Raw genomic sequence first — 11959 nt, 5'->3', positions numbered from 1 at the left:
TTCAAAAGTTTGTTTTAACTCTATCTTCAAAATCGTCTTTTCCAAGTTTTTCTAATTTACAAATAAGATTTTATTCTAGCTTACTTTTAATTGTACTCTTTAACTTTAGTGCTTTTATCCATTAACTTGAAATTCAATTTACCCTTCTATTTCTTGATATTTGGAGTTCCAAGTCAGTTGTTCCCTTTAAGAAGTTTTTCACAAAGTTTCAAGGGTCCAAACACTTTCTCTTCAAGTATCTGTGACAAATTGAGAGGAACATAAGCGCGACAATGGATGCATTTGTTAACTCTAGGGTTTCCCTTTACTGTGAGACTAATGGTGACTTAGGATCAAGGTGTCTACCTTGATGAGGGCACCTCAATGAAACCTCATGAGTGATTGAATTTACAATCCAAACCCTCGTGACATTGTGAAATTTAAGCGGGTGGGGTTAGGGATGCTAGCTCCTCCAAGGAAAATCCATTTTACTCAATACAACCTCATTAACCATATATGAGTCATTCAGTAAACACAGAACCTATTCTTGCATTTATTAATATGTCGTTAATATATATATATATATATATATATATATATATATATATATATATATATATATATATATATAATGAAAAAGTATTTTATGATATAATAAATTGTTTTGACATGATTCAAATTAATAGAAAAAGAAACTTTTGAGTTTGCTAATCTCTTTGTGATTTGTGCGATTAGCTTATGGTTTAAAGAACCATAATTTAAAGGCATCTAAATTATCAAAAACACCTGAAGATCACACCCAACTTAAATCCTATCAATTTTTTAAAAAGCTATAAATTTTTTTGTTGCGTCCTCTCAACTACAATGAGTTTTGAACATTAACTCGCTCACCGAAAACCCTTGAAAAATAATCATACTAATGAAATTTCATAATAAATTAATAAAACGCAAAGTAAATACATTAATAACCTGAAAAGAAAGTCAACTACACTTATTTTACTAAAATTGAAATTAAAATAATATATAATAATTATAAAATTTTATGACCATTAAATCATGGAAAGGGTTATTGGATCTTCCTCTTAACTATTTGGCCACTCAAGTATATCGCATTTAGCATAATTGTTTATGGTTTTAGTGTTTCCTTCCGAACATAGTGGAAGTTTTGAATTCTCATTTAAATGGAAAGTATGCAATGATGATAATGATAATATTTAACCTTTATTGAAATTAAATTTGGTTTATCAAATTTAAAAAATATATATAAAGTATTATTGTATTTACTTAAAAAATATTGGTTTTTTTTAATAAATAATTTTTATTCGAAATTAAAATATTTAAAAAAAAAATAAATTAAATTATAAAAATAGCAAATTCAAAGAATCATGAAGTATCTTATTTTATTGTAAAACTATTACTTTTATCTTAATAATACAAATGTTTATTATAATTTTTCCAACTTGAAACAAAAAAAATTATAACAATAAACATTTCCAATGATATATTTTCTAAACAATTTGAAAATATAACCATTAGCCATGGCCACCAAAATTTTAGAGGTATGGGTCACTCTTTAACCATTATTTTATTATACAGCTTGGTCTTTGATCAAAAATTTATGCCCCTTAACCATAGTTTAACATTGGGAATTCATTTTTTATATTTTTTATTATTATTTAAATTTACTTATTTGCAAGGTTATTGATTGAAGTCTTATTATGGGGTTGTTTTGTAACTTCCATTTCTATTAGTTACTAATTTTTTGTTTTTTTGTTTTATTTCTTTTTTTATTTAAACTTTTATTTAAATTCCATTTTCATGAATTCTACCATATTTTCAATATAATATGACAAATTTTAAAGAGGAAAAAATAAATAAATAAAATGTTTTCCAATAAAAAAATTAGTTTTATTACTTTTTAATTTGACTTATATTTTTTTATTTCAATTTTTCTATTTTCAATTCCAATTACATTAATCAAACATTTTTTCTTATTTACAAATAGCTTTTATAATTAATAACTATTACGATAATTAGTTATTAGTTTTTAGAATCTTGTGAGAATTTCTTTCCTAATTTTATTAAGAAAGTTTTATTGATGTATAGTTACTAATTTTTAGGATATAGTGAGTATTTTTTCCTAACTTTGTTGAATTTGTTTTATTTAAGCATAATGTTTATACTTTTTGATGCCAAGTATACCAAAAATTCAAGAAATTTATCTTATAACAAGAAATTGAATTCAAATTTTCAAGAAATTAATCTTCTTGAATTCAAGAACTTTTTGTTTTATTCTTTTTGTGTCTTTGATTAATGTATATTATTCTGACAAGTCAAAGGATTTGAAACTTCACTCGGGGTATTATCAAGATCGGACTTTGAATGTATGTTGTTCTCGCAGGTCAAAGTATTTGAAACTCCACTTGGGGTATTATCAAGATCCGATTTTAAAGTTCCATATTCAGTTTCAAGTAGTTGGAGATTGCTTAATATTTATTGTAAGGTTAACCTTCAATTTCTCATATGTTACAATTGGTTTGCTAAAGTTGTTTTATCTTATTTCTTCGAACCAAACACAAAAGATTGGTCAGTTACCATGCAAAAAGTTAATGTGTGAATTCTGTTGAAGGGGTTTAAACTATTGCAACATTATTCCTAGTTTTATGCAAAGTGACTGTGTCAAATTTAGCCAATTTAATACTAGATAACAAATCATAGACACACGTATAATATTAGAAATTTTTGGATAAGGGTTAAAGATATATTTTATTTATTTTAATAAATAAAATTAATGATTTTTTTTTTTAGAAATGTTTTAGGAACTAAGTATTTTGATTAGAAACTAAGTGTTTTGTTATCCATCTATAGTTACTAGTGATTTAATTTATATAATTGTGCTAATTATAATTTAGTTGTTAAATTAATAGTAAAACAATTGTTATTACGAATTATTCATAAATATTAATTAACTTGTCTTTACAATTCAATTTAAAAATTAATTTAATTCTAAATCACAAATTATAGATTATCCCAACTCAGTTTTGTTCTTCAAAATAAAGAGACGTCATATGAGAGATAACAATAAAAATTTTGTTTCATATTCTCATGCCTTCACTGTCACAAACACAGTTGCATTCAACTCTATATCAATCATGTTTAATTCCCATGAACTTTGTAGGAGACAATTGGTTGTGCAAAACAAATTTCTTGGAATTAGAATCTCATTGAGTTGAAACCAAGTTTCTCCATATCAATTTGAACTAAAAAAATAAAGTTATAAAGCTTCATTACAACCAATGAGGTAGGGCGCTCACCAAAAAGCAACATTTTAGCACAACATTTTCACTTTCATTTCTATTTTTTTATGAAGGCTTTAATTGATCATCTCACACTCTATCAGTTGTTCATACTCCAATTAGCTATATTAAACTAAGTAGCAAGTACTAGATACTACGTAGCACTTGTTCATATCATCATTAAAAGTGTAAGCGAACATTGTAACAACTCTCCAAATTCATTATAGAGCTGAAAAGGCAATATATTTACCATAGATTTTCCTATAATATACTTATTTTTTATTTTCTTTCGCATACTATTCTAACACATCTCTCAACCTCATGCTCATGACTCATCATTTTAGGTAACTAAATGACAACATTGAATGCCCATGTGGAAAACACGAGAGCTCCCTTGTTAGGTATGAACAACATGCATGCTAGAATGGGCACATCTCTCAACCTACATGGTCATGAATCATCATCTTAGGCAACTAAATGACAATGTGGAAAACAAAAGCTCCCTTATCAGGTACTAACAAAAAGCGTGCTAGAATGGGCATATATTCCTATTGTGGAGTTTGCAATCTAGATCCAATCATCTCCATACAACATGTTATGCTCTTAACCTGCAAAATGATACCCAATACAGAATATGCGAAGAAAAGATACCCATAACACAGAATAGCAATGATTTTACTATTCAGAGAGTAATGTTCACTTGTCTCTTCGAGGGGGCAACCTCCAATAGAGCAGAGCTCGATTACAAAATAAGACACGATACCCCTCGCAGGGAGTCTCTATCCTTTATATATGACTCATACATGCAATACCACGGGCCAATACCGTGGGTTTTATTAATACCATCTATCTAATACTACGACCCATTTGCAACTAACTGTGGTCCCGTCATTAATTGCGGGTTAACCACTTACAAATATTAATATGGGCTTTATTGACTCTTGACTATGACGTGATCCCATGACATAAATAAGGGGGTTAGGGTGGGACCCTAACACAACATTAGTTATCATATATTCCTATCCTAGGGTTTAAAATCCAATCACATCCAAATAATATTAATGTAGAAGTATTTTGATGGCTTAATATTTGAATTCATACATCATAATTATTTTAATTGTTTAATAGTTATAAAGATTATGTAGTTACTTGATTATGCTGAGAGATGCATTTTCTAAGTTTAAAACTCAACATTTCATTAGTTTAAATAGATATTATAAAGGATTTTTTTGCTACCTTAATTGTATGCTCATGGGAAACCAAATTAATAGGACAAGTTGATGATCTTGAGGTTGTGAAGACCTCGTTTAACTAGATCATCAATCAAATAAAAGAAGTTTCCAAAATACATTTGCAGTGCCAACCAACGTTTGACATACAAAACAACAAAAATGAGCATATGGTTATTGAAAGACTTCATCTACTAGAAAGAAAGAAAATATGCACTAGGCTACAATTGGCTATATGAAGTGACCCATAAAGAACAAGAGGAGCATGGGTAGTGCGGAGCTGAGAGCAGAGGTGGTTGGCATTGACTCCAAACTCCAAGGCATGTTCATTATATCGACCATGCACACTATGATCAAATTCTCAACCACGAGCATCCCAACCCCATGCAAAGCTTCAGCAATTAGTGTCACAACCAAAAACACCCTAGTCAGGAGTTCCTTGACCATGATCATTCCAACCACAAACTCCCCAATCATGAGCACTCCAGTTACAAGAACCCCAACCATGATCAGCTCCACCACGAGCACCCCGACCACAAACTTCTTGTGAACTCGCACCTTGACCCTGAGCATCCTTATGACTATTTCCTTTATGATGATGCCCTACCTCACAAAGCCAAGAGCCAGTGGTTCTCTAGCCCTGAGTTAAAGAATTGATGCGAATTAAGCTACTCAAGTGAGATCTTGGTATGCCAATTACTCCAAGGTGCCTGAATCTTTGACACCAACTAGAACTATTCGTTATTTGGCCTCCAATAGAAGGTCCTTGGCTCGAAGTGAAGGAATTACCCTCTAGATTTTTTATTGTCACCTATTGTGTCCGTCGTATGGAAAGGAGTCAAAATATCCTCGGTGATAGATGGAATAGAAGGTTGAGGTTGGCAAGCCATCTTAACCCCCAAAGAGCCCAAGAAAATGTAGGACGTGAGTTGGAGGCAAAATAAGAGGTGCATTGATACACATATTCACCAACCTAAAGAGAACCAAAGAATGGCCAAGGAGGGGCTTGCGGAGGTGGACATGTCAGCAATAAAAAATTATGACATGATAATTAATGGCTAGCATGTCCTGCAATGGTGAGGGATAGATAGTAAAATTTTGTTGAGGGTGCTGGTGATCTAAATATAGAAGCTTCCATGCTTGAAGGCTGCCTGTTTCTCACAAATCAAGGTGCCAATCCATGCCATTATAATTTTTCATCATTTCCCTATAATCTAAAGCCAAGCAAGCATACCTTCCCACTAATTTTGTTAATGACCAAAACGTGTGAAGAGTTATCATGGAATACATATACATTGGGATGTGCATGGTACTAGGTAGGTGGTTGAAATCCCCATTTATTATAATCATTATAGTGACGTTTGTCTTGTACTAGCACCCATCATGGGGGAGAGGTTTTGTAGAGAAATGGAGATGCATGAGCTCTACAATGGATCGGGAAGATCTTGAGACCAGAGTGCCTCCAGGTAGGGAGTCTTGTTGTCAAGGGCATAGTTTGCAAGATGATCAACTATCATGTTGCCCGGGCGATGAATGCGAGAGAGTAATGGGCAATTGATGCATTGAAGAAAGGAGGCTACCACGTTGATGTGATTTTTAATTCTCCAGTAACCAGAGATTTTGGAGAGTTGTGTGCCACATTGAAGTTCTTTTAGGATGTTTATGATGAGTAGGGAGTCCCCTTTGATAATGAGTTGATGGTAGTGGAGTTTCAGAGCTATGGTTAGGCCCTGTTGAAGCCCACATAACTCAACTTATTTGTTTGTAGTGACACCTATTCTACCAACAAAGATATTAAGGATGTTCCCCTCGTTGTGTCTGAAGACTCCTCCAAAACAGGTAGGCCTTGGGTTACCCCATGATGCTACATCAAAATTTAGCTTAATGAAACATGAAGGAGGAGAATACCACTTCGAGGGGCTATCTATTCGAGGAGGGACTAAAGGATTGGGTGAAGACAAAGTTGTAGTGTTGATACTTACATACAGCAATATACTCTGTTATGCTGGGGGGCATTCCTAGTCCTAAGAGGCCCAATGCTAGGTGGTTATAGTTTCCTGAAGTTGTGAAAGAATGATGTTTTGTCTGTCTTCCCATGAGATTGAGGAGTTATTGAATATTTGGGTGTTTCTCTCTTTTCAGATGTTCCAGATGATGAAGCCTAGGATCAGATGCCATGCCTGATTTAGAATGGGACTTTTGAAGGGGGACTCTGTCCAATTTTCAAGTGAGGGAGACATAGAGTGGGGCCTGAGATTAGAATGCCTAAATGCAATTGTTATATGATCCCAGAGCTTAGAAGAGAATGGACATGTGAGAAATAGATGAGTGTGGTTCTCCTCATGAGTGGTTCATAACATGCAGATGGAGGGACCCTTAAAAACCCTCTTTTGTAGCTTGTCCTAGGTTAATGTTTTGCTTTTGATATGTAACCATAGGAAGAAGGTTATTCTTGGCCAATGTCTAAGCTTCCAAATATGCTTCCATGTGTGTTGTGATTCCATCCTATGTGTTTTTGTTAAAAGCTTATAAGCCTCCTTGAGATTGAAGCTTCCAGATGAGTCATATCCCTAGCAGAGAATGTCATGACCTTCTCGTAATGGGATGTTTCTGGTTTCTAGCCCTAGCTTTAGAAGTTTTTTCTCATCCATGTGATCCCTGGAGTATGTTGGTGATTGAACCTTTTAAGAGTTCCAGAGTAAATTAGGAGGTCATGGATCCCAGTAATGAGCTACTATGGTGATACCACAATGCTGATAGTTGTGGAAAATGTTGTGCAAATGATCCAAAGAAGAGAGCTTGGACCGCCGATTCCATGAATCCTCCCAAAAGAGGGTTTTCAGCCCATTGTGAATTTCCAAAAAGTAGTGACTCTAAATTAGGGACTTATTGTTCCAAGCAGCATTCCATATGTGAGATCCTTGAGGGAACTCTATCATGCATACAAGCTAAGAGGAATGCAAGCCTTGAGCATATTTATTAGTCCACATTTGACATCATTTAGCTATGGGGTTCTTGATCCACCTCCACCAAGATTTAACACTCAAAACATAGTTTGATATCCTAGGGTCTCTTAATCCAAGGTCTCCTACTAATTTTAGGAGACACATCTTGTCCCATGCTACCAAGGCCCACTTTTTCTCCATGGATGACCCTCCCCAGAGGAAGGAGCAATGGAGGGTGCATATTTTATTCAGAATGGTTTTGGGGGAAGATAAGGATGACAGGAGGTAAGTGGACATGGACTGCAAAAAAATAAATAAAAAAGGTGAAGTGGCTAGCAAAATTTAGGGCTCGAAAGGTCCAATTGGAGAGTTTGTCTTCAAACTTCACGAGAAACTCTTCCCACACATACAAGCGAAGGGGCTTGATAGTGAGGGGTTCCCCCAAGAATTTGGTCAAAGGGGGCTCTTTTTAAAACCTAGTAGACAAGATATATGAATTCATATAGTTTGGGAGGTATTGAAGAAAAAAAATGTGATTTTCTTTGTTAATATCAGTGCTTGAGGCTGCAACAAAAGTGTCAAGGATTCTTTTGAAATCCACTACTTCTCAAATGGAGGGTTGGCCCATTAGGAGGGTATCATCCACAAATTTTTTATGAGTAGAACGTCGATGGGAAGACCCCAAAGGGAGGCCTTTTATAGGGAAAATTTAAAGAAATCCCCCAGCGCAACTCATGTATAATAAATGGGTGAATCCCCACAATACTTATAAAAATGTACAGACTATTTTTTCAATTATATAATATGTATATGTAATTTTTTGGCAAATCTTTTATTGAATCATTTTTTGTTAAATCTTGGTGATTTTTTCACTAAATTATAAAGCATTGTAAACTCATTGCAAATATTGTTAATTCTCAACATAGTGTTTTGTGGCTAAGTCAATGACACTATGTTCAAAGTGTTCAACACCTTAACAACTTATATTTTGGCACTGGGTGAGATTAGTGTAACATCTTGGAAAATTTCAAAGGACAATTAATCTATGTGAAAATATTTCCCTACCCACATGTTTCAAGTTTTGGTCTTTCTCATTTTTAGGAGCATTTTCTTCGCTTGGTGCATTGTAGTAGGGTTGGTTTGATGGCATTTGGGGGGCAATTAGTTTGGTTAGGAGTTATTTTTTGAGATAAATCTCAAACCCTTATCGTGACAAGTACTAAAAATTAGTGCAGGTCAAGTTGTTCCACCAAATAACTATTGATAATTAATTAAAATTTTAAAAACCCGATTCTAAAAGAATACATCTATAAAGATAATAAATAATAAATAATATTAAAAATATTTTTTATTATTTTTTTTTGTAAGCTTGGTAGATCCCTTTTTCTATTAATATTTCATGAAAATAAGTTTGATTTCAACAAAACTGCAGGTGGCCTCAACCTGCCCGCAGGAAACCAGGTCTGTTGGCCACCTGTCTGCATCAAATGTTGTCCAAAATTTGAAGAGAGTTTTTCTTACCATCCATGCTACATTGGAAACTTTATCATCTATATAATTCTTGCTAAAAAAGTAAATGCTAACCGTCATCTAGACAAAAATATACTAGCTGGTTTGCTTCATTCATCTGAAGAATCAACTGGGGCTGGGGCTTTCGTGCTTGAACCCAGAACTTCACTTCTCATCATATTCTAGAGACTCTGTTCGATCCTATTCAGACTGAGGTTGTTGTGGTACAACTGCATTTGGACAGATTGTATCTCCCTCTGCAGGTCCTTCATACTTGGCTCTGCTAGTCTATCCTCCTCTGGGTCTTCTCTTTCCTTATAGGTTGTCATAGCACGGGCCAGGATGTTTTCATGACCCAATACTGCTGGATGGTTTGGTGAAACAAAGTTTGGTGACCTCTGGTATTACCTAGATCTTTGACGATTGTTTCCCATTCCTCTGCCTCGATCTCTTGATTTTCAATGTTTGTGTTTAGTTCTCTTTCCCATTCAAAGATTACAACTTTCACCTCAATTGGGGTTCCTATGTAGTATGCGTTGATAAGGTTATGCATACTCTCCTTCCCTATTTTCCTGCCTATTTTTTTGGGTCCTTTGCTTGAAGTCGATTCCATGCCTTTCATCTTTTTTTCTGTCTTTCTTGGTCTTTTGTTTCCTTTCCTTCCCGGTTGGTTTCCTTCCTTCGCCATCCAATTCTTCTTTCTGCTTTTTTATTTCCTATCCAAGTGGCTTGCCTAGATCAGGGCTTGGTGCTCACTAGCGTGGTTCAAGTGCCGAGTCGTCAGAGTCCTCTGCACTCTAGTTTTTAAGCTACCTATAATAGAAACCAGAAATAAAGCATTATAAACCGTCATCAAATTTACCATAGTGGACTCATAATATTTTGTGCTTTGTAAGTTGGTCTTGTAATTGACATCATTCCTTATGTTCTTGTTTGGATACTCAACCTGAGAATTGGCCTCAATCCTTTCAGGATTCCCCACATACTTCCCCCATTCTAGGTGAGACTTCTCAGGAGCAAGTGCTTTCATCTGCTCTGTGCCCTAAAGACTATGATGACCCCCATCTACACCCATGTTCCCCACTCTCCCCACAAATATTTGAAGGATAGTAACAACACCATCGTCCTGGGTGCTTCCCATGAGAATTTGAATAGCCCCTCTGTTCGGCTCCCGCAAGAATTCCCTGCACCTCCACCCTACTATAATCCCAACCCTGCCACCCAGTTTCCCAGGTTTCTTTCTTCCCTGGTTTTCGCCACCCCAGAGGGCAAGACAGTGCTTCTCATTTTCCCACCAGACTACAATTCTTATTTCGGTCCATGAAAGTGTTACCCTTCGCCGATGGGTCCCCTCGATGGATTTAAGCAAAAGCTTAGTTTGGGCAGTTTCCCTTCCCTAGTTTCAGCCCTAGTTACTTCACCTTCTTCTGCGTACCTTTTCCAGGTCCAGGATCGACTCTGGATTGAGGAAAAAAAACCCTGCCGATGGGTCGAGGGAGGCGCCAAGGGCAGGTAATACTTCTAGCCTTCCACAATTATCTGTGACACCTTCCTTCTCTATCCACATACCCATCCTTAACATCTTAAAGAAAGTTTTCCTACAGATGCAGTTGAAACCACTTAGGATGACCCTACTGGCTGCAATTCGACTCAACCTTCTTCTTATACCCCAGAACCTATCTACCCTGAGGCTAAAATTAGGAGTCCCAACCCCCCTTGCCTGGATGGAAAGCTAATCTATCTCACCCCAGATTGATAGGCCAATTACCCAAGAAGACCGGGAGGCCTCAGCATTTAAATCAACTGGGGACACCATTAAAATTAACCATTGTTCTTCTTCCAGATTCACTTCAGTGCCTCTTTCTAAATGAATTCTTTACAGGAGCCAATTCATGTTTTCCAAACAATCGTAAGTGAATGCAGAGAGCACATACCAGGTTTTACAATTGAAAGTCGAACGTTGCTCGACGTCCTCCAACCCTCGGCTCTTACCACCTTCAGCTGCATGTCCTGCCTTTTCTTTCTACATGCAAATGCTTCTCATCCTTGCCTTCTTTCCATTTTGTTTTCTCATCCACCTACCCAGCATGCCTCTCGAAAAATTGCCACGTGATCTCTTCCTCTGTCTTCTGCCCTTCCTCTCGCATGAGGGTCTCGGGATGGGGTTCCACTAACTTTCCCATAAATGCAGATCATTAAAATTTGCCTGCCGTTGGTTGCTCTTGCCGCGAGTTGTCTTCTTCTACCTTGCCACTTGCCGACTTCCGTGCCAACTGTCCTTGCCTTCTTCCCTGTGCCCGTCATGCTAACTGACCATTTGCTCTTGCCTCTACCCGCCTTGACGACACTCCTTGCCCTATATTGCTCGTAACTCCACTTCCATTTTCCAGCTCTCGTGGCCCCTATCCAACCTCTCCTCCCTCTGCCCGTCGTGCCATCTAGTCAGCTTCTCCATCCTCGGCCCACCATGACCTTTGACCATCCTCTCTCCCCTCTAATCTGCAAGGTCTGTCACACCCCGATCGTGAAAAAATATTTATTATTATTATTTAAATAATAATAAATTATTTTTTAAATAATAATATTTTTTTTTTAATATTTACAATAATATATAGAATACCATATGATGCATATAATTTTTATATTAAAACATAATTTAAAATATATAATCTTTTCTATATAAATATTTTTAATTAAAATTTAATAATTATTATTATAATGATATAATAATTTCTTTTGTATTAATTATATAAAGTATTACTCATATTATATATATATATATATATATATTACATTGAGTTATATAAATGTTATGGTTAGAATGTCAAAACAATATTTTGAATTATATAAAAATACCATTATAATAATATTTAATATATTTAGGTAAAAAATTAAAGATTTTAAATATAAACATTATATTTTACATTAATTTTTTTTATATCATAATGAAATAGTTTCATTGTATCTCTACACTTGTTATTCTTTAAGAATTATATGTTTA

The sequence above is a fragment of the Pinus tabuliformis genome, chromosome 5_1 (genome assembly GCF_031772625.1).
Source record: "Pinus tabuliformis cultivar Carrire ecotype Pingquan chromosome 5_1, CPIR1, whole genome shotgun sequence".
Lineage (NCBI taxonomy): Eukaryota > Viridiplantae > Streptophyta > Pinopsida > Pinales > Pinaceae > Pinus > Pinus tabuliformis.
The sequence above is the reverse complement of the archived record's forward strand: the minus strand, read 5'-3'. Positions refer to the sequence as shown.